The sequence below is a fragment of the Heterocephalus glaber genome, unplaced genomic scaffold (assembly GCF_053883595.1).
Source record: "Heterocephalus glaber isolate CG9 unplaced genomic scaffold, H.glaber_assembly_v1.0 deba00001497, whole genome shotgun sequence".
Taxonomy (NCBI): domain Eukaryota; kingdom Metazoa; phylum Chordata; class Mammalia; order Rodentia; family Bathyergidae; genus Heterocephalus; species Heterocephalus glaber.
This window is the reverse complement of record NW_028258320.1, coordinates 35,316,878-35,336,324: the sequence shown is the minus strand read 5'-3', so window position 1 is coordinate 35,336,324 and position 19,447 is coordinate 35,316,878. Positions and strand designations below refer to the sequence as shown.

Sequence of the window (19,447 nt, the reverse complement as noted above, 5' to 3'; positions counted from 1 at the left end):
GGGGCTTCTGAACCACCATCCCTACCACTGTTCCAGGCCCCTGTCCCAACTCTCCCAGCTCAGAGGAGGTGATCCTCACAGGCACCAACAGCAGCCCCCCACCCCCCCAGTCAAAATGAGAAAACATGTAAATAAGTCTCAAAACCAGACTTCCAGATCACCTACAGCAACCCCAAAGGGAAATGAGATGGAACACTCTGATACTCAACACATGGACCCACTGAACTGGAAACAAAAGGGGATCTGGAAAAAATGAAATCAGAAATAATTTCTCAGATAACAGGAGAAATTGTGCTCCTAGTGCAAGATATGATTAATAAATCTAGAGAGGAGCTCAGGAACAAGATGGAATCCTAACATAGGAAATAAATGGAATCCATAAAACAGATGCAAATAGACTTACAGGAGATGAAAAACTCCATTGAAAGTCTACACAGCAGAATGAGCCAATGTGAGGACAGAATTTCACATATAGAAGATAAGATTGCAATTAATGACCAGGAAAAGAAAAATTGCTTCAAAATTATAAGGGAACATGAGAAATCAATCCAGCAGCTGCCAGATGATGCAAAGAAGAATAACGTAAGACTGATTGGGCTCAATGAAGAAACAGGAGAGAGTGCAGATGACATAAAAAACTGTTCATGGAAGTGATGGCAGAAAACTTGCCAAGCAGGGGAAAAGAACTTCACACACAGATAAGTGAGGCTTAAAGGACTCCAAATAGCCTTGATCAAAAAAAGTCTACACATAGGCATATAATTGTTAAGATTCCAAAAACTCAACAAAAGAACAAAGTTCTACAAGCAGTTAGAGAAAAGAAACAAATCACATACAAAGGAAAGCCTATCAGAATCAAAGCAGACTTCTCAACACAAACCATCAAGGCAAGAAGAGCTTGGAGTGACATATTCCAAGCACTCAAAGAAAACAGCCTCCAACCCAGATTGATGTACCCTGCAAAACTATCTTTCAAAATGGATGGAGAAATAAGATACTTTCATGACAAAGAGCACCTTAGGAACTTTATGAATACCAAACCAGCACTCCAAAAAATTAAACACAATATCCTAGGAACAGACATTGAGGATCACAACCCCAGGAAGCAAAGCAGAATGAACCCATCTGGCATGACAAGAAATTAAATGTAAAGGGGGAGAACCCAACAAAAAGAAAAAGTCATGGCAATGACAAGTCAATACGTTTCAGTTATAACCATCAATGTTAATGGTCTCAATTCACCAATCAAAAGAAACAGACTGGCAGAATGGGTCAAGAAGCAAAATCCAACAATATGCTGCATACAAGAAACACACTTCATTCAAAAGGAAACTCATAGACTGAAAGTTAAAGGGTGGAAAACAATACTCCATGTGACGGAAACTCCCAAAAAAGCAGGAGTAGCTATCCTCTTGGCATATCAAGTAGATTTCAAACCAACATTGATTAAGAGAGACAAAGAAGGACACTAAATCCTTGTAAGGGAACAATCCAAGAGGAAGAGATGACAAACATAAATATCTAAGCACCAAAAACTAGTGCACCCAACTATATAAAACAAATAGTAACGGACATGAAAAGTCATATATACACTAATTCAATTATAGTGAGGGACCTCAACATCCCACTGTCACAAATAGATAGATCAACTACACAAAAAACAAGTAATGAAGTACTAGAACTCAATCGAACTCTTGAACAAATGAACTTAACAGATGTTTACAGAGTCTTCCATCCCACAAAATCAGAATACACAGTCTTCTCAGCTGCACATGGGTCATTCTCCAAAATAGACCACATACTCACACATGGAACATGTTTAAGTAAGTGCAAAGGAATTGAAGTTATCCCCTGTATATTATCAGACCATAGTGCCATGAAATTGGAGATCCATAGCAAAAGAAACTCAAAAAATTTCATAAACACGTGGAAATTGAACAACACACTTGTGAATAACCAATGGGTCACAGAGGAAATTAAAGAAGAAATCAGACAGTTCCTTCAATTAAATGACAATGACAATACAACATATCAGAATCTATGGGATACAATGAAAGCTGTCTTACGAGGGAAATTCATAGCAGTGAATATGCATATTAGGAAAACAGAAGAAGCCCAATTAAACAACCTGATGCTCAACCTCAAGCTTCTAGAAAAAGAAGAGCAGGACAACCCCAGAGCTCATACAAGGGAGGAAATTATAAAGATTAGAGGAGATATCAATGCAATGGAGACTAAGAGAATGATAAAAAAAAATCAATGAAGCCAAGAGTTGGTTCTTTGAAAAAATCAACAAAATTGACAAACCTTTGGCCAACCTTATCAGAAAAAGGAAAGAAAAGGCCCAAATCCATGCAATTAGGAATGAAAAGGGTGAAATTACAACAGACCCAGCAGAAATCCAGAAGATCATCAATGCCTACTTCCAGAACCTATATGCCAATAAGATGGAAAACACAGAAGAAATGGACAGATTCCTAGAGACATATGAATTACCAAAGTTGAACAAAGACCTAAAAATTCTAAACAACCCAATATCAACCAATGAAATTGAAAACATAATTAAAAACTTAAAAACTAAGAAAAGCCCGGGCCCTGATGGCTTCACTGCTGAATTCTACAAGACATTTAGAGAGGAAATACTGCCACTGCTGTTTAAACTCTTCAATGAAACTGAAAGGGAAGCAATACTCCCAAATTCATTCCTGGAAGCAAGCATCACCTTGACCCCCAAAGCAGAGAAAGACCCAACCAAAAAAGAGAACTATAGGCCAATCTCACTAATGAACATAGATGCAAAAATCCTAAATAAGATAATGGCAAATAGAATGCAGAAGATCATCAAGAAGATCATACACCCTGAACAAGTGGGATTCATCCCAGGGATGCAGGGATGGTTCAACATACACAAATCAATCAATGTAATACACTATATCAATAGAGCCAAGGACAAAAAACATATGATTATCTCCATAGATGCAGAAAAAGCATTTGACAAAATCCAACATGCATTTATGATAAAAAAAAACCCTACAAAAGATTGGAATAGATGGTCTCTATCTCAAACTGATAAAAGCCATCTATGAAAAACCAATAGCCAGTATCATACTAAATGGTCAAAAACTGAAATCCTTCACACTAAAATCAGGAACAAGAGAAGAATGTCCACTATCACCACTGTTGTTCAATATAGTTCTGGAAACATTAGCCACAACAATTAGACAAGAGAAAGAAATAAAATGAATAAAGATAGGAAATGAAGAAGTCAAATTGTCATTATTTGCAGATGACATGATACTGTATATAGAAGATCTTAAGAACTCCACCAAAAGTCTTCTAGACTTAATAACCAAATTCAGTCAAGTAGCTGGTTACAAGGTCAACACACAAAAATCAATAGCTTTCCTCTACAGAAATGACAGACTCACTGAGAAAGAAATAGGTCAAACAATTCCTTTCACAATAGTATCCAAAAAACTGAAATACCTAGGAATCAATCTAACAAAAGAAATCAAAGACCTCTTCTCTGAAAACTATAGCACTCTGAAAAAAGAGATTGAAGATGATATCAGAAAATGGACAGACATCCCCTGCTCCTGGGTAGGAAGGATTAATATAGTGAAAATGGCCATACTTCCAAAACTGCTATATAGATTTAATGCAATTCCAATTGAGATCCCAGCAGCATACTTCACAGACCTTGAGAAAACAATCCAAAAATTCATTTGGAACAAGAAGAGACCCAGAATAGCAAAAGCAATTCTAGGTAACAGAGACATGGCAGGGGGTATCACAATCCCCAACCTCCAACTATACTACAAAGCTACTGTGATAAAAGCAGCATGATACTGGCAAAGAAACAGACCTGTGGACCAGTGGAACAGATTAGAAGTTGCAGAAACAATGCCAGACACACTCATCCATCTCATCTTTGATAAAGGAGCCAAACACCCTCACTGGAGGAAAGATAGCCTCTTTAATAAATGGTGCTTCAAAAAATTGGGCTTCAACTTGCCAAAGATTAAAACTAGACCTATATCTCTCACCATGCACTAAACTAAAATCAAAATGGATTAAAGATCTAAATATTAAAATAGAAATTCTGAACCAGTTGGAACAGAGGTTAGGTAGAACTCTTGAAGACATCGGTGTAGGAAAAGATTTTATGAACAAAACCTCAGTTGCCGGTGAACTCGCACAAACAATCAAACAGTGAGATCTCTTCTTATTAAAAGCTCTGCACAGCAAGAGAAACCACCAGCAGTGTGAAGAGACAATCCACAATGTGGGAAAAATTCTTCACCTGCTTTTCTTCAGACAAAGGTCTACTATCTCAAATCCATAAAGAACTTCAAAAAATCAGACCTCCCAAATTTAAAGACCCAATCTGAAAATGGGCATCTGAAATGAACAGACATTTCTCAGACAAAGAAGTAGAAATAGCAAATAAATACATGAAAAAATGTTCAACATCAGTGGTCATTCGAGAGATGCAAATGAAAACAATGCTGAGATTCCACCTCACTCCAGAAATAATGGCTGTTATCATGAAATCTACCAATAACAAATGCTGGAGGGGCTGTGGGGAAAGAGGAACCCTGCTCCACTGCTGGTGGGAGTGTAGACTGGTGCAACCACTGTGGAAATCATTATAGAGATACCTCAAAGAACTAGGACTGGAAGTCCCATTTGTCCCCGCTAATCCACTGTTGGGGATCTTCCCCCCAAAATTAAAAGAATCATACCACAGTGATATATGTACACCCATGTTCATAGCATCACAGTTTGTAATAGCTAAAACTTGGAAACAGCCCCAATGTCCATCAACTGGAGACTGGATAAAGAAAAGGAGTTTTTTTTTTTTATAAAATGAAGTACTACTCGGTCATTAAAAAATGAGAAATTAGAGACATTTATAGCTAAGTGGATGCACATTGAGGCAATACTCTTAAGTGAAATAAATAGGACACACATGTATAAATACCAAATAGTTTCTCTGGTGTGAGAAATTGAAAGTGTAAATAAGGATTAAAATGTATAGTAGGTAATGTGAAATATGAAGAAAAGGGGCAAAGGGGAAGGAAGTTGGAGGGCTAGGGGAAAGGACAGAAGGGAATGGGATTAATATGAGAAAATGGAAAAATGGAAACAAAATCTTTGTAAATAGGGAGGACTGGAGGGTTTGAAGGGAGGGCTGAGCAAGGGTGAAAAATAAGAACCAAGAGAGACTATGTAAAGGTGCAAATTTCCAATGATGAATGTCATTATATTGTATACCTAAAATGTACCAATGATTAGAATGAATAATTGATAATGCAAAATAGGAAGAAAAGGTCCAAAGGGGTAGGGGTACCGGGAGGGGCAGGGGAGAGGAAAGAAGGGAAAGGAAAAATGATGAAAAATGGAAAACATGGAAATAAAGTCTTTGTAAATAGGGAAGGGTGGAGGGGTGAAGGGAGGGCTAGGAATGGGGAACAAATAAGAACCAAGATGCATTATGTAAAGGTACAGTTTCCAATGAGAAATGTAATTGTTTTGTATTCCTAAAATGTACCAATAAAAGCATTTAACAAAAAAAAAGAACATGGGTTAAACCAATCAGAGCACTGTTGCTAGAGAAAATATTGCTTCTAGAAGAAAATAGTATCAGAGAAGTAACATAAAAGTGTAATATAAAGCATAATATTAAGTTTTGATTTGGAATTAGTTTCTTGCCCCATACTTAACAGAAGAGTATGTCATTATTTATTAGTACCTATAAATGATATATTATAAAGAATGGGAATGGGGACATTACTGTAGACCCCTGCAGTGAGTCTACAGTCTCCTATGAGGCACTACTACACAAGCTGATAGGAGTAAAGAAAGAAAGGAGACTTAGAGAGAGCTGGGTCTTGGGGCTGAACAATGCTGTGCTAGACAGCAAAGACAAAGGGTGCCAAAGGGCACCCAGTATTTATTGATTACAAGCAGGAGGGTAAGGAGGATATGCTTTGAAGACATCTAGTGACATAGTATGAAGTGTTCAAAGCATCTGGCTGGAAGCATCTGGGGATGGCTGATATGTGGGCAGGGATATAAAGGGGGAAGGCACTGCTTATCTTGCTTAGAGAGAACAAAGGGTGTCTGAGACTGGGTTGTAATTAACCAGCAACCTATCATGTCAGTGAGAAGCCATAATTTAGGGGAAGGGATTTCGTTGGAGTCAGTTGACCTTGCCTGGAAGTGAATTTAGCTGAGTCCTGCTACTTAATGGATTAGGACTTAAGTCTCAGTAGCAGTCACTAGCAAAGGAGGAATACTAGCCCAAGTCTGCTAGCTGACATGCCCATTTGAGTCATGTAAAGCTTTGGTCAGACTCCTAAGATAGAACAATATAGCCAAATTAAAGCAAGAAAAGCAAGAAGCATGTGCCACTTATATATAGCCTGCTAATACTGCTCAGGGTTTTTAAACTATAATATATAATTAATAACAAACTATAGAAATGATCCCTGAAAGTATAGCCTTATACAATATATAATTAAAATGACAGCATTTTAAAATCTTTCGTCATACTATGGAATACCCCCATACACAGTTTCTACCAGGTTAAGCTTATGAAACACTGATTATGCAAGGGTTATTCAATAGAGAAGAGAGAGAGAGGGAGAGAGAGAGAATTCTTCAGAAAAACATCAATGGGGCTTTGGGAAATAAGTAAAGAAAAAAACTATAGGGCTTAAAACCACCTATTAACCTTTTAAGTAATATTATACTGAAAATTGAGTATTTAAAGTGATCCCTAGTGTCACGGCAGACATGCAGTAGTGGGGAAAGCAACAGAGTGGCTGGAAGGGAGCTTTTATCTTTTCTGAGAACTGGCTGAGTTAGGGAGGGAAAAGGAGCATTGAGGGCATCCAGATTCCTTCTTCTGATTCAAATGTGCCTGTGAACTGTCCTGCCCATTTAAATAGGATCCTTCATTGAATGTAGGTAGAAGGAAGGGGAGGCTTGGAGTGAAGGAGAAAAGTAGAAATGGAGGGGAAATGAGGGATACCACTCCTCGGGTATTTGGTAGTCCTGTGCCCAGTAAGTGGTTTACTCAATGAGGCAAATTTTGGAATCCAGGCTTGGTAGAGTTTAAAAACTTGGCAAGGGACATTTTTGAAACTCAGTTCTGATTCAGATCTAAGCACATGTAGATGGTTGGTTGAATTGTGTGAATAAGATTGTTCCTAATCCCAAATCATAAATATACTGTATTACTCATCATCTTGTACTCAGTGATGCCTTTCTCTAGAGATTGAAGGGCTTTATATTGCTGTTTTTATTTTTTGATTTTGTTGTTATTACTTTTAAAAAATGTTTGAGTTTCCCATGTAAAACACAAATCCAAGTAGGAAGAGTAGAAACTTATATCCTTGTTAGAAAACATATTTTTCCTAGAAATGTTTTTTTTAGGTTGTTTCATTATTCTAAAGTCATGTATTTCATATTATTGACAAAGTGAATTTTCATTATAGCAAAAGTGAGAACTAGAAATAAAGAAAATATGCTTATTGTTCTGTAAACTAAAGATCCTCCATTGTCAACCTCTAGTATATATTTCCTTGATTGGTATTTCTTTGCCAAGATTTGGTTTCTTGGTTTGGTGATCCAAAGACACAAGCCTTTCCACAAAGGGACTTTTGGTAGAGACAGTATGAGAACGATGTAATAAGAACAGGAATATCACAAAAACTTATTGACAAATCTTCACTGTGACTTGTGGTAACTGTGACTCTGAGCAAATTACTGGAATTTTGGGGCTTTGGTTTCTTTACTTGGAAAAGGGGATAAAGATACCCATTTGGTGGGGCTTTGTGTATAAAATTTCCAGCCAGAAGCCTGGCTCTAGGGCCAGTGTGGATGTCTCCTTGCCACTGGGTTGGGTCTGAGAGATCCCTGAAGCTGAAATAAGGAACCTAAACCAACCTTTTGTAGACTAAGTGTGCAGGCTCACTGATTCCCATTGCAGAAAAAGCATTTTCAGGACAAGTCAGTAAGAGACATGGAAGGCAGAGATTTTAGGAAACACTCGAGAGTAGAGTGTGGGAGCTGAGAAAAATGAGACCAGTTATTTTGTAGAAGGGAACATTTATGCCTCTCTTGAAGCAGGTGGAAAACCCAGAAGAAAATGGCCCACACCCAAGAAGGGTACCAGCCCATTCGACAGGTATGGGCCATTTTTTTGTTTTGTTTTGTTTTGTTGTACTTTAAACATTCTTTGGATTTTCTCAGCCTGTTCCTTTATCATAGGATCAGGCCCCTGCTTTCTCAATTAAACCAATTTTGGACTTTCAGTATTCCTGAGGAATTTTGTTTGTAATGAGTCTAGGGAGGAGCCTAAATTTAACTAAAGGAATGCTGATGTGGATCACTGTGGGTAACTTCAGCTGGGTCCTGCAAGTTGCAGTCTTCTTAAGTGTACAATTTTGAGTTATGATTTCCTTATCTCCTTTCTACCTTCCTTTTATTTATTCCATGCTGGCTCACCAATATTCACTGCAGCTCCTGGCTCAGCATCATGCTCATCTCTCTGCTTTCCATCGTTCCAACAAACAGTAGGAACAATGTCAGTGCTCAGTAAAAGTCTTAAAAGTTGGAATGCTGAGTACCTCCAAGAGGATGAACAGAAGGTTGCTGTAAGCAGTTGGTATAAGGGGCAAAAGTAACCACTGCTGGACCAGGTGGTCTGGTTTTTTTGAAACAGAAAATCTTGAAAATGAAATCTTGACCAGGTGGTCTGTTTTTTTGTTTTGTTTTGTTTTTGTTGTTGTTTTTTAACTCTTCAACATTGTGAAAAAAATAGGATAGTTAATATTTCAGATATGCTTTTTTCCCATCTGAGACATGAGTTATGCTTTCAAGGAGGTATATAATAAGCTATGGGGGAAGAAAAGGCTCTCAATTGAAGTCTTTTTTTTTTAAGAGTAGGAAAAATTTATTGAGAGAAAGAAAGCTTCTGTCTAAGAGAGACAGAAAGGGGATCGGAAAGTGGGTTGCCTGCCCACCCAACTTCTCAAAGGTGTTTTATGGGACAAAGCCATGAGGTGAGGTGGGTTCAAGGGTGGGAAGCAGTTTGGAAAAATTTTAAAACATAAAACTTAAAATTAAGACACTTTTGAAACAAAAGCCAAAACAAAGCCCAGAGCCTATGAAACAAAAAGTTACAATCTATGAAGCAAAAAAGACCAAACTTAGAACCTATGAAAGAAAACTCTTAGCTGTGACCAGTAATCTTGGTGGGACCTCCAAAATGATATAGGGGGAAGAGATGTAACTCCTAAACCTGCTAGGCATCCGAAACACAAGTTCATGTTCTCTAAAATTGAAGAATGAATTCTAGGAACAGTGGAGGCGTAGAGTAGGAAAAATTTATTGAGAGAAAGAAAGCTTCTGCCTAAGAGAGACAGAAGGGGGACTGGAAAGTGGGTTGCCCCTCAACTGAAGTCTTTTGGGCCAATGTTGGAAAGAATTGTGTATCTTTCTATAAATCTGTTTACCAGTATATTGTAATAATAATAATAATGTCGGATCCATAAATTATGTGATTACAAAAAACAATTTTATGATATTTTAATGTGTAATATTTTTACTAATGTCAAAATGTGTACATTTTAGAGATTTATATTAAAATATATGAAAGTGGATGATTTTTTCCTTGGCATTTACACCATCTTTTCATCATTTATAAAAGGAAGAAATATAGGAAATATAGTCTACATTCACATTACATAATTCTTTTCTATAATTTTATTTGGTTTTTAAATATCTAGAATTTGTAATTGCTTTAGCAGATAAATTGTAGTTCTGAAAGTAGTATAATTACTCAAAAAGATTTAATACTCATAAATTTAATACTCAAAGATTTAATTAGAATTCTGAATTAAAATGATGTACAATTATTAATATCCTTTATACTCTAAAGGGTGGATATTATTTTAAGGGTTTCATGTATACTAATGCAATTATCAGAGCAAACTTATGAAATTACATTATGACTATTCTTAATTTCTAAGTGAGGCACAGAATGGTTAAGTGAGTTGGACAAGATCACACAGTCTTGGTGATAAATAGCTCTAACTGGCTGACCTCAGAGCAACTGGCCTTACTAAACCTGTTAATGGTGGCTTCCATTTATTAAATACAGAGTGTGTGTGTCTAGCTGATGCTAAAAACATTGGTATTTTATTATGTTTTATACAGCTTCAATGCTTCAGAATCCCTATAAAGAAAGCACTGTTAAATCCATTTTACAGGCAAGTAAAAAAAGGCCTGGAGAAATTGGATCATTTCTTTAATTCCTGCTGTTTTTATGGTTTTCCCCACCACACTGCACACTGTTGCCGTAATTACTGCCCTTGCTGCTTCTGATGCGCCTGTTGGAGAAGCTTTTCTCCGTGAAGTCAGCATCACATCTACCCCACTGCTCATTTTTTCTCATTTATATTGACTTGCTCCTCTCCTGAAACCTAATATACATTCCCTGAGGTGAACAGGCTCTATACCACTAGGACTTACCATTCTTTTGTAAGGTTACTCAGGCTAACAGAAAGTGATTATCGATCACAACTTATCTAAGAGCCACTTCTCTTCAAACATTTGTAACAAGCCCCTGGGACATCACATCAGAGGACACATGAGTGACAGAAGTTGAAGATACACAAAAAATCTTTCCCAGTGCAAATTGCCAAACCAAAATTATTCCAAGAGAATTGTTTTTCTCTTGATTACATGGTTTTCTGAAGAGAAATTGTCCTTTTCTTTATTCCATAGTCCCAATTTTAAGATCTCATGTTCCATTTCCCATATTCTTTTAATATTCTATTTAGTAGATTTTTTGGATTTGGGGAAAATGAGATTATTAAGTGCTTAAAGTGGAATGATAGAACCCCCAGTGTGAGTGCATGTATACATTTTCAAACATACCCAGTGCAGATTTTACAATCCTTGGAGTTTATTAAAAATCATTATCTAAAGCAGGCATGCCAAACCATGGCCTGCAGGCTGCATGCAGCCCTGGATAGCTAGTAAAACACCTCCACAAGATCATAAACTTTTAATGATTATTGTGTGGTTTTTAGTGATAGTTTTTATGACTCAACTGCACAGTGCTTGAGTGGCAACTTTATAGACAAGGGAATCCTATGTAGGGCTGTGCACAGTGGAGAGCTACCTCTACCTCTACCTCCCACACTTGCCATACACAGTTGAATACAAACCTGTGTGTATCAGACATGGCATGGGTTTGTGCAAGTTGACAGTAACATACAGTGATTTCTGATAATAGCATTATCAATCTACATATTTGTGTGTCTGTGAAGACAGGTGTTTATTGTTATCAGGAAGACATGCAAGTTTTCTTATTTAATTATTAATCTTGGGCTTATGTTACTTGGAGAACAATTTAATAAGTTTAAATATTTAAAAAGGAAATTTTGTTATTTGTATATACTACCATATTATTTTATATGTGGCACAAGATAGTTTTTATTCACTCAGTGTGGCCCAAGTAAGCCAAAAAGTTGGACAGTCATGATTTAAAGTATTGTTGCAAGTGAGATTGAAAAATGATTGCATTAGGTATGAAATGAGCAAAACATTTAAAAGATTAATAAAAGAGCTTTACACTTTTGAGTTTGTCATGCTGTGAATCTTAGGTGTATTTAATGACTAAAAAATGACATGGTTCTAGTAAAAGAAAATTAGCTTTCTAATCAAAAACTTCAATGTATAGATAAATCCTTTGAAATAAATCATTTGATCACTGTGAAAATTAGGATAAAGACGCTTGATCATTTAAAGGTCCCCCTCCCTTCAAGATAGCACTATCTTGTCACCTACTTTGGCATGGAATATAGCACCTAGCAATTGCATGTTTTGAAATACCAACTGTATATAATTGAAACTTTGGATCTTGATCACAAATGATTTCTCTCAATATCACACTTATTATAGGTCCAAAGTTATATCATCGTTTGTTACAGAGATCTGGGCAAGAACCTTGTCTCAACCAGACATAACATTTAATCTTTCTACATAAAGTGGGTATAAAATATCAACTTTATAGGATTGTTACAGAGAAATGTGAGAAAATACTTGTACAGATCTTAGCCCAGTGGCAGGCAGATTCAGCTAACAAGAATCTCTGACGCTGCAGGGAGGTGGGGATGACAGATGGCTTTTCCTAGGCTAACTAGGCCTGTGTCAAATTACTGCCTTCCCAGCCATGACCCACAGGTCTCTGTCCTTACTAATTCTTGGGCTATGGCTCTGCAGAAGATCAGAACTTCTCAGAATTCAAGAAACAGCTGTGAGGAAGAAGCCTGTCTCTTAAAATTCAGGCTTCCAATGACGAATATTTCATGAAAACATACTGCATACTGTTAGAAAATTTTAAAAGGACAGGTCTGTTTTTCTGGCGTTCAAAGATAATGGCATTGGAAAGAAACTAGTGCACCTGTTTATAAAACATTCCTGCATTTTTTCTCAGACCTTGGTCATTTACCACCACCATCTTAAATAATGTACCATTATTTATTCACTACAATTCTCAAAATGTTTTTGCTTTTAACCCTAATTTGTTTGAGTGATTTTATTTCTCTTTATATCACAAACAGAAAACCATTAACATGGTAAAAGTTTAAAACTAAAGGTTAGATAATTATATGCAGCCTGTTCATGTTCTACCTGAAGCCATCTTACATATTCCCAAAGTGACATTTATACCGTATTTGGAAAAGCTCGACCATAATATCTTACTCCTTTATGTTTCAGGAACACAAAGTTGATCTCCAGTTTCTTGTATAATTCTAGTATTTCTCTTGTGTTTTCACTCTAGTGACCCTAAGTTCTTTCAGTTACCTAGCTCCTTTATTTTAAAGATGAGGGCACCAGGGATTTAGCTCTGTGGTTCCACCACCTGCCTCACAAGCTCAAGGTCCTGAGTTCAAAAAAAAACAAAGATGAGGGATATGAAACACAAGTTTTAGTAACATAGTGAGGGGCACACAGCTTGTTGGAGGCAATATTCTGCTGTGAGGAATGTGTAAGAGAAAATTAGTTTACAGATATTAAAATGTCATTAAGTTGAGGAAATGATAAAGCAGAAAACTGCAGGGGGACAGTAAAATGAAGAATTTTAAAACATGATAGAACTGGGTATTCTATAAATCATTACTGGTATTAAATGTGAGTTAATGGTACAGACATACTTCATATCTCATTGTTCCCTTGTATTGTGCTTTATACCTAAATTCTCATGTATTTGAAAGGTGATAGAAGCATGAGAGTGCTGTACTCATCAGTTGATTCATCCATTGAGTTTAGGAGAGAAATGTGCTGTTTAGAGGTTGGGCCTGGTCGGAAGATGTGGGTCCCTGAGGGTGTGACCCAGAAGGATTGATTCTTGTTCCTGGCTCCTCCCTTCTCTCCCTGCTTCCTGACTCCCATGACTTGAGCATCTTTTCCTCTGCTGTGCTCCTCCACAATCCTGTTTCTGCACTGGAGCCAGCCTACCATGAATTGAAAATGTGAGTCAAAATAACGCCCCCTCCTTTATTTTGTGGATGTTAGATATTCTGCCCCAGGGATGGGAAAGTGATAACAACACTTTGCCTCCCCTATGCCATTTCTGGTATGTGGTTCTCAGACTAACACGCTGTGTTAATCAATTACATTGTACTCAGTTTCATCATTATGGTCATGAGAGATAGAACTGCACTTGTTGCACATGGCACCAACTGTACCTTTCTGGTATCTCTTGATTGGATGAGTTTTGGAAAATATTAGTCATTGAACTTTCTATTTTCTTTTTGAAGAATCCCCACATATTCTTGGATTAGAAACATAGCAAACCATGTGTGAAACGTATGTTTCATATTAACCTTCTTCCTCCACTATCAAAGTGATTAGGTTCACCTTTCTTCTTCCTCACGCTCTAAAGATTCTATGAGTAAATGGTCATGATTTTCACTCTTCTATGCTTTCCTTATGCTGGCTTCCTAACAACTGTGAGCCACATAAAAGAGTAAGAGGAAGCATATTTAGTTCATTCATGATGTATCCACCTGTCTTTGAATAAGTTACTGGATCTCAGGAGGTATTTGATAGTGCCTCCAATTTTTTTACTTAGTCTTGAAGTCTAGAAAATTGAATAAAGTTGCAGATCTTGGGGTCATAGATGTGCCCAAAACCACACAGGAAACATCTTCTTTCCTTTGTTTCCCAACTTTTAGGCTGAATCATATGAAACTATCACTTTTGTAGATTTAAGTGATAAAATCTCAGCCATTTGCTATAATTTAACCTACATTAAGAGGAAAGAACATTCATCACAGTTCAGTAGCTCATATTTCTCCACATAAGACTCCTGACAAGTGGCCCTTGGTTATCTGTAACTATGGATCTCACCGTCAGTGTCATATCTAGGCTTTGGAAGCTTCATCATCTGATAAACATTTTTAAAAAAAGAATTAGTAAAGATGAGATCTAAGCCAGTTAACTAAACCTCTGGACTGGAGAGATGTAAGGAATGAATGAAAAAATAGCCAGTGGTTCTTATTATATGCCAAATAAGGCTGTTGGACCTGAGACTATGGAGCTTTAAAAGTTGTGAGCAAGCTATAGCCTTACAGAAAATGAGAGTGGAGGGCTGTTGACTCCGGCAGACACACTGACTTGACTGGTACAGTGATTATTTTAGGCAGCACCAGTGGGTCACCTAGGAGGCAGAGAGGGAGAAGCTGCACATCAGGATTCTTTAACATGAGAGTCCTAAGCCAAGGGAAATTTTTCACGCATACATTATGGAAAAGGTTATTGTTTGGGGTCATAGAGACACATGGCAGGAGTTGCTGTACATTGTTTGGGGAGGGTCAAAGTGGCTTTTTCAATACTTACCTGTGTCATATTTATTTCTGATGAAGAAGAAGCATTTGACTCAATAGGAGACTACAACAGCTTAGTTATAAAATATCTATTTCTCCACATATTTTTACAGTTTAACTCAAATGGGAAAGTAGCACGTTATAATTTGTATTGGAACATATTTCTCACATTTTTATCTTTTAAATGCATTCATATTTGGTATTAATATTCCATGAGAAATAATGTACTTTGTTTCATAAATTCAAGTAGTTACAGATGCCCAGAACAGGTGTTTTATACCAGTGACAGTCACTGATCCTCGATGAAATGATGGGAGAGAAAGACAGAGGATAAGCAGTAAACCCTAAGGATTCTTATGTAAAAGAATTGAGGGACCAGTGAAACAAAACAAGATTTTAGCTGTAACTATGGCAACCTGCATGGATAAGGAAGAACACAGAACATGAAGCTTTCTGGTCATTATTATTATTGTATTTCAACATTCATTAACTAACTGGTGTACAGGATTGGGGGTAATCAATTTTTTTCTTAGGAGGAACAAATAAATGCAAATGACGTTTCCCTAAAAGAAAGCCAGTATATTCCAAGAGCTTTGAGTGAAGTTGTTATAGTCAGATGACAAAGGAATGCTAAGTTGTCTGTGTTGTACAGTGGAGAAATTTTTTAAACTTAAGAGATTATGTCATATAAGGGCTAGTGTAGTGACATTTATAGCAGCAATATCTGACAGGTAAAAAGATATATGATAAAATCAGTCAGGTGGAATAAAAGAAGCTGAAGGTTAGATTTTAGATTAATTGAGTTCTTTTTCAGAGAAAGAGAACCAATAATATTGTGGGGTTTTGTTTTTGTTTTGTTTTGTTTTGTTGTTTTGTTTTGAGACTGGGTCTTGCAATGTAGTTCAGGCTGGCCTTGAACTCACTATGTAGCCCAGGCTGGCCTGGAATTCACGATGATCCTCCTGCCTCAGCCTCCCAAGTGCAGAGACTACAGGCACGCACCACCATACATGGCAGCCATCTTCTTATGGTATCCCTCAGGCAAGATTTGTTTACTTTATAGTACAATGAAGGCTCTATCAAAGCACAATTGTTTAGACACACTAACTTCTGAGCTGAACTTATTGTGCCTTCATACTCAGCTACAAGAAAAACACTGTTACAAAATTAAACCACTGAAAAGAAGGAAAATTTAAAAGATACCTGTTCTCCTGGAATATAGACGGCAAGTTTGGAGGCGAGTAGGGTGGAGAATACAGTAGAAGTTTTATATCTGGCGTTGCCTTGGATTGTTTGCAAAGTTAAAACCATTAGGACTAGTGTAAACATTGCTTGACTAGAGCCCCTTCCCTTGATCAAAACTTCTTAATTTAACCACCTGAGGCCTGTTTAAAATGAAGATTTGATTCAGTAGAATCTTGTGGAGTCACCAGACTTGGTGGGACCTCATGTTTGTCATTTCTAACAAACACTGGTCAATGCCCACGTTGGTAGTGACCATTGCTTACATTGCAAGGCTCAATTTTGTTTGCACAGTAAATCACTGGGAAGCTATAGAAAGTCACACTGAAGTTAGCGCACTAAGAGTTGTAACCTAGGGTCTGAGGGCCAAGCAGGCCATAGGCCAAAAGTGAATCATGAATACATTAAGTTTCACAATTTTGCCTACCCTTAAAAACATTGGGAGATCACACATAAAACTTGTATTTCTAGGTCTTTGTTGAAAAACCTGTCTGCACAGCCAGGCTCTTTCCCCATTTCTGTTGACTATTTGTCTCCTGCAGATACTTAGCTCTGCACCTCTGTCCACAGAGTCATGGTACAGTGTCTCCTCTTGGATGCATGGTTTGTAATCCTTTCTTCCTTCAAGTTATGCAGTCACACAGGAGTATTGGTTAGTTAGTTTGCACTGTCTTAGTTACTTTTCTCATTGCTAAGACAAAATACTTGATACCCAAAGTTAAAGGAGGGAAGGTTTATTGCAGCTCACAGTTTGTAGAGGTTTACTTTCATAGTTGTCTGGCTCCAAGGCAGTGTGGCATGGCAGAGGAGAAATAGTTCATGGCAGGCAGAAGGCTGAAAGGCAGCAAAGCTTCAAAGTAGCAAAGAAGCAGCAGCAAGCAGTAAGCAGGAACAGCAGTCTTCTTTCTGTTCCTTATATTCTTTTCCTGCTCCATACCCTTAGGGAAGGCAGCACTCACACCCAGGGTGGGGTACACTTATTCCGAGCATTGCACCATGCATCAATACCAGCTTTACATCCTTAATCCCAGCATCACACACCCTAGATCCAGCCACCACCAGAAAGCCCCATTTATGACCACATGGGGCCTTGAGGGGAACACCTAGCTATAAGCCGTAACAGTCACATTGCCCACTTGTTTTAGTATTCCCATTGAAACAACTATGTGAAATAATATTTGTGTAGTAGACTTTGTCCTGGTTGTGCCACTTGCTACTATATTGATATTAAGTAAGTCCCTTGAACACTGTATCTTTGACTTTTTTTCATTTGTAAAGTCACACAATTTGGTAATTAGACCAAGCACCCTTTGAAGATACTAAGACAGCATCAGTCACCATTACTCATTCACTTCACAAGTCCTTGTTGAGCATTTGTTTATTCTGTGCAGGTACTCTTGAGTGGAGGAGAGGAAATAAAGAGACATGTTCAATTCATCTGCCTACCAGGGAGCTGAGAGCTTGAAAACTTCTCATGAAGAAACTTAGGGCTCAATGATTACATATTTCTGTTGGCTTCAACAGCCTAAGTTGTGCTTGATGTTCTAGAATGAAGATTACACACTAGTTTCATTCACAAAAATGTTCCAATTTGGACACAAGAATATTTAGACTCTGTAGCTAGGAAAGGATTGCACTGCAAGGCTTTTACTGGGGAAAGGAGCCTATGAGACACTGAAGCTCTGGTAAATGCTGAATATTAACACAAGGGGTAGCACAAAGGGAAGAAAGCCCAGTGAACTATTGATGTTCACATGCTTTAATGGACCACCTGTCAGCCCTACTCATTCTGCTCCCCAGCATCTAGAGGAGTCTTTGAGCATTCCTCAGTCTCCAGGAGAAAGGCAGAATGAACTTAGCCAGACTGCTGAACTCTTACACACTGTCAGCTCAAATATCAACAGCACCAAGAGCACAAGTTGCAGTGATTATTTTTTGTTTCAAGCCCTTTGTTTCTGCCCCTTTTCAGCTTGAATCTCTTCCATTTCCAAACATCTAAGATTCTGCTGCTGAAATTCCCTTACCTTTCAGTTTCTGTTTGTTTGTTTGTTTTTGTTTTAACCCCTAGTGACCTGGAGTTTCACAGGGCCACACACATGCCTCCTGCTGCCATCTAGTGGACATATCATAATGTCTGAGTGCCTTATCTTTGATCACACTGGGCTGGGCTACAATTTACTTGGAATCTTGCAGGTACTGCTTCCAGTTGAACCGATGATGAGTCAAAAGTGAAGATTCTTGGGCCTGGGATTTAGCTCAGTGTTGCCGCCGCCTACCTTGCAAGCACAGGGTCCCAAGTTCAATCCCTGGTACCAAAAAAAAAAGTGAAGATTTAAAAAAAATTATACATACACTTCTTAATCTCTTGTTGTGTCTTTTTGGAAAAAGTCTTTAGATGTAACTCCAAAACCACCAGTGCAACAGAGAGGCTGTGTGGAGCAATGGTGAACACATGGGTTTTTAGCATGCATCAAAAGATTTAAAACACCAACACACCAATCCATCATGCATATAAGCAGAAACATGCTGGCTTGAAGAGTGAATGAACTAAGGTTCACACAAAAGAAAGAGAACTTTTCACATCCTTATTCAAGAAGAGTTGGATTTCTCTTGTCAGGTAAATGGTGTGGTACCTTGCTTCTCTCCACATGAAGAGATTTTCAAAGTATCATCAGATAAATCAGCATCCTGGGTGTGTCTGACCCTTCACCCCAGGCTCAGCAGTTATACACATCTATTTCTTAATAACTTCAGGGTTTAAGACTGAACATGTAGTAGGGGAAAGGAAAGAAGGGAAAAGAAAAAATATGAGAAAAGAAAAAAATGGAAACAAAGTCTTTGTAAATAGGGAAGGGTAGAGGGGGTGAAGGGAGAGCAGGGGAATGGGGAAAAAATAAGAACCAAGATATACCATGTAAAGGTACAAGATCCCAATGATGAATGTAAGTGTACTGCATACCTAAAATGTACCAATAAATTTAATGGAAAAAAAAAGAAGACTGTACATGTAAATTCTATTCTTCCTCATGTAATTGTCTCTTTAAAAAAAAAGCCTACAACAGTCTACCACCTATCTAATAATGTTGAGCATAAGATATCTGATTTATTTTTATCTTTTTGTCTCCTTTATTCCTCTTTTTTCCAAAAATAGGCACCTAGCCTATGTCCTTTTACCTATTTCTGGTTCCTTCTGATATATTTATCTCCAGATTTCTTCCCACAAAACCTTATGTTCACAATGAACACTCACAATGGTTCTCATTTAGTTAAATAATTCAAATGGACTGACTCTT

The 19,447-nt window shown here is 37.6% G+C and overlaps 1 protein-coding gene and 1 pseudogene across 6 annotated transcripts in view; one reads left to right on the top strand and one right to left on the bottom strand.

The window, feature by feature from the left end:
* Prkg1 (protein kinase cGMP-dependent 1) overlaps window positions 1–19,447 on the top strand; it is a 1,307,364-nt gene that overhangs the window by 425,629 nt on the left and 862,288 nt on the right. The window lies entirely within an intron of this gene.
* LOC147825631 (small nucleolar RNA U3) lies at window positions 6,427–6,510 on the bottom strand (annotated as a pseudogene).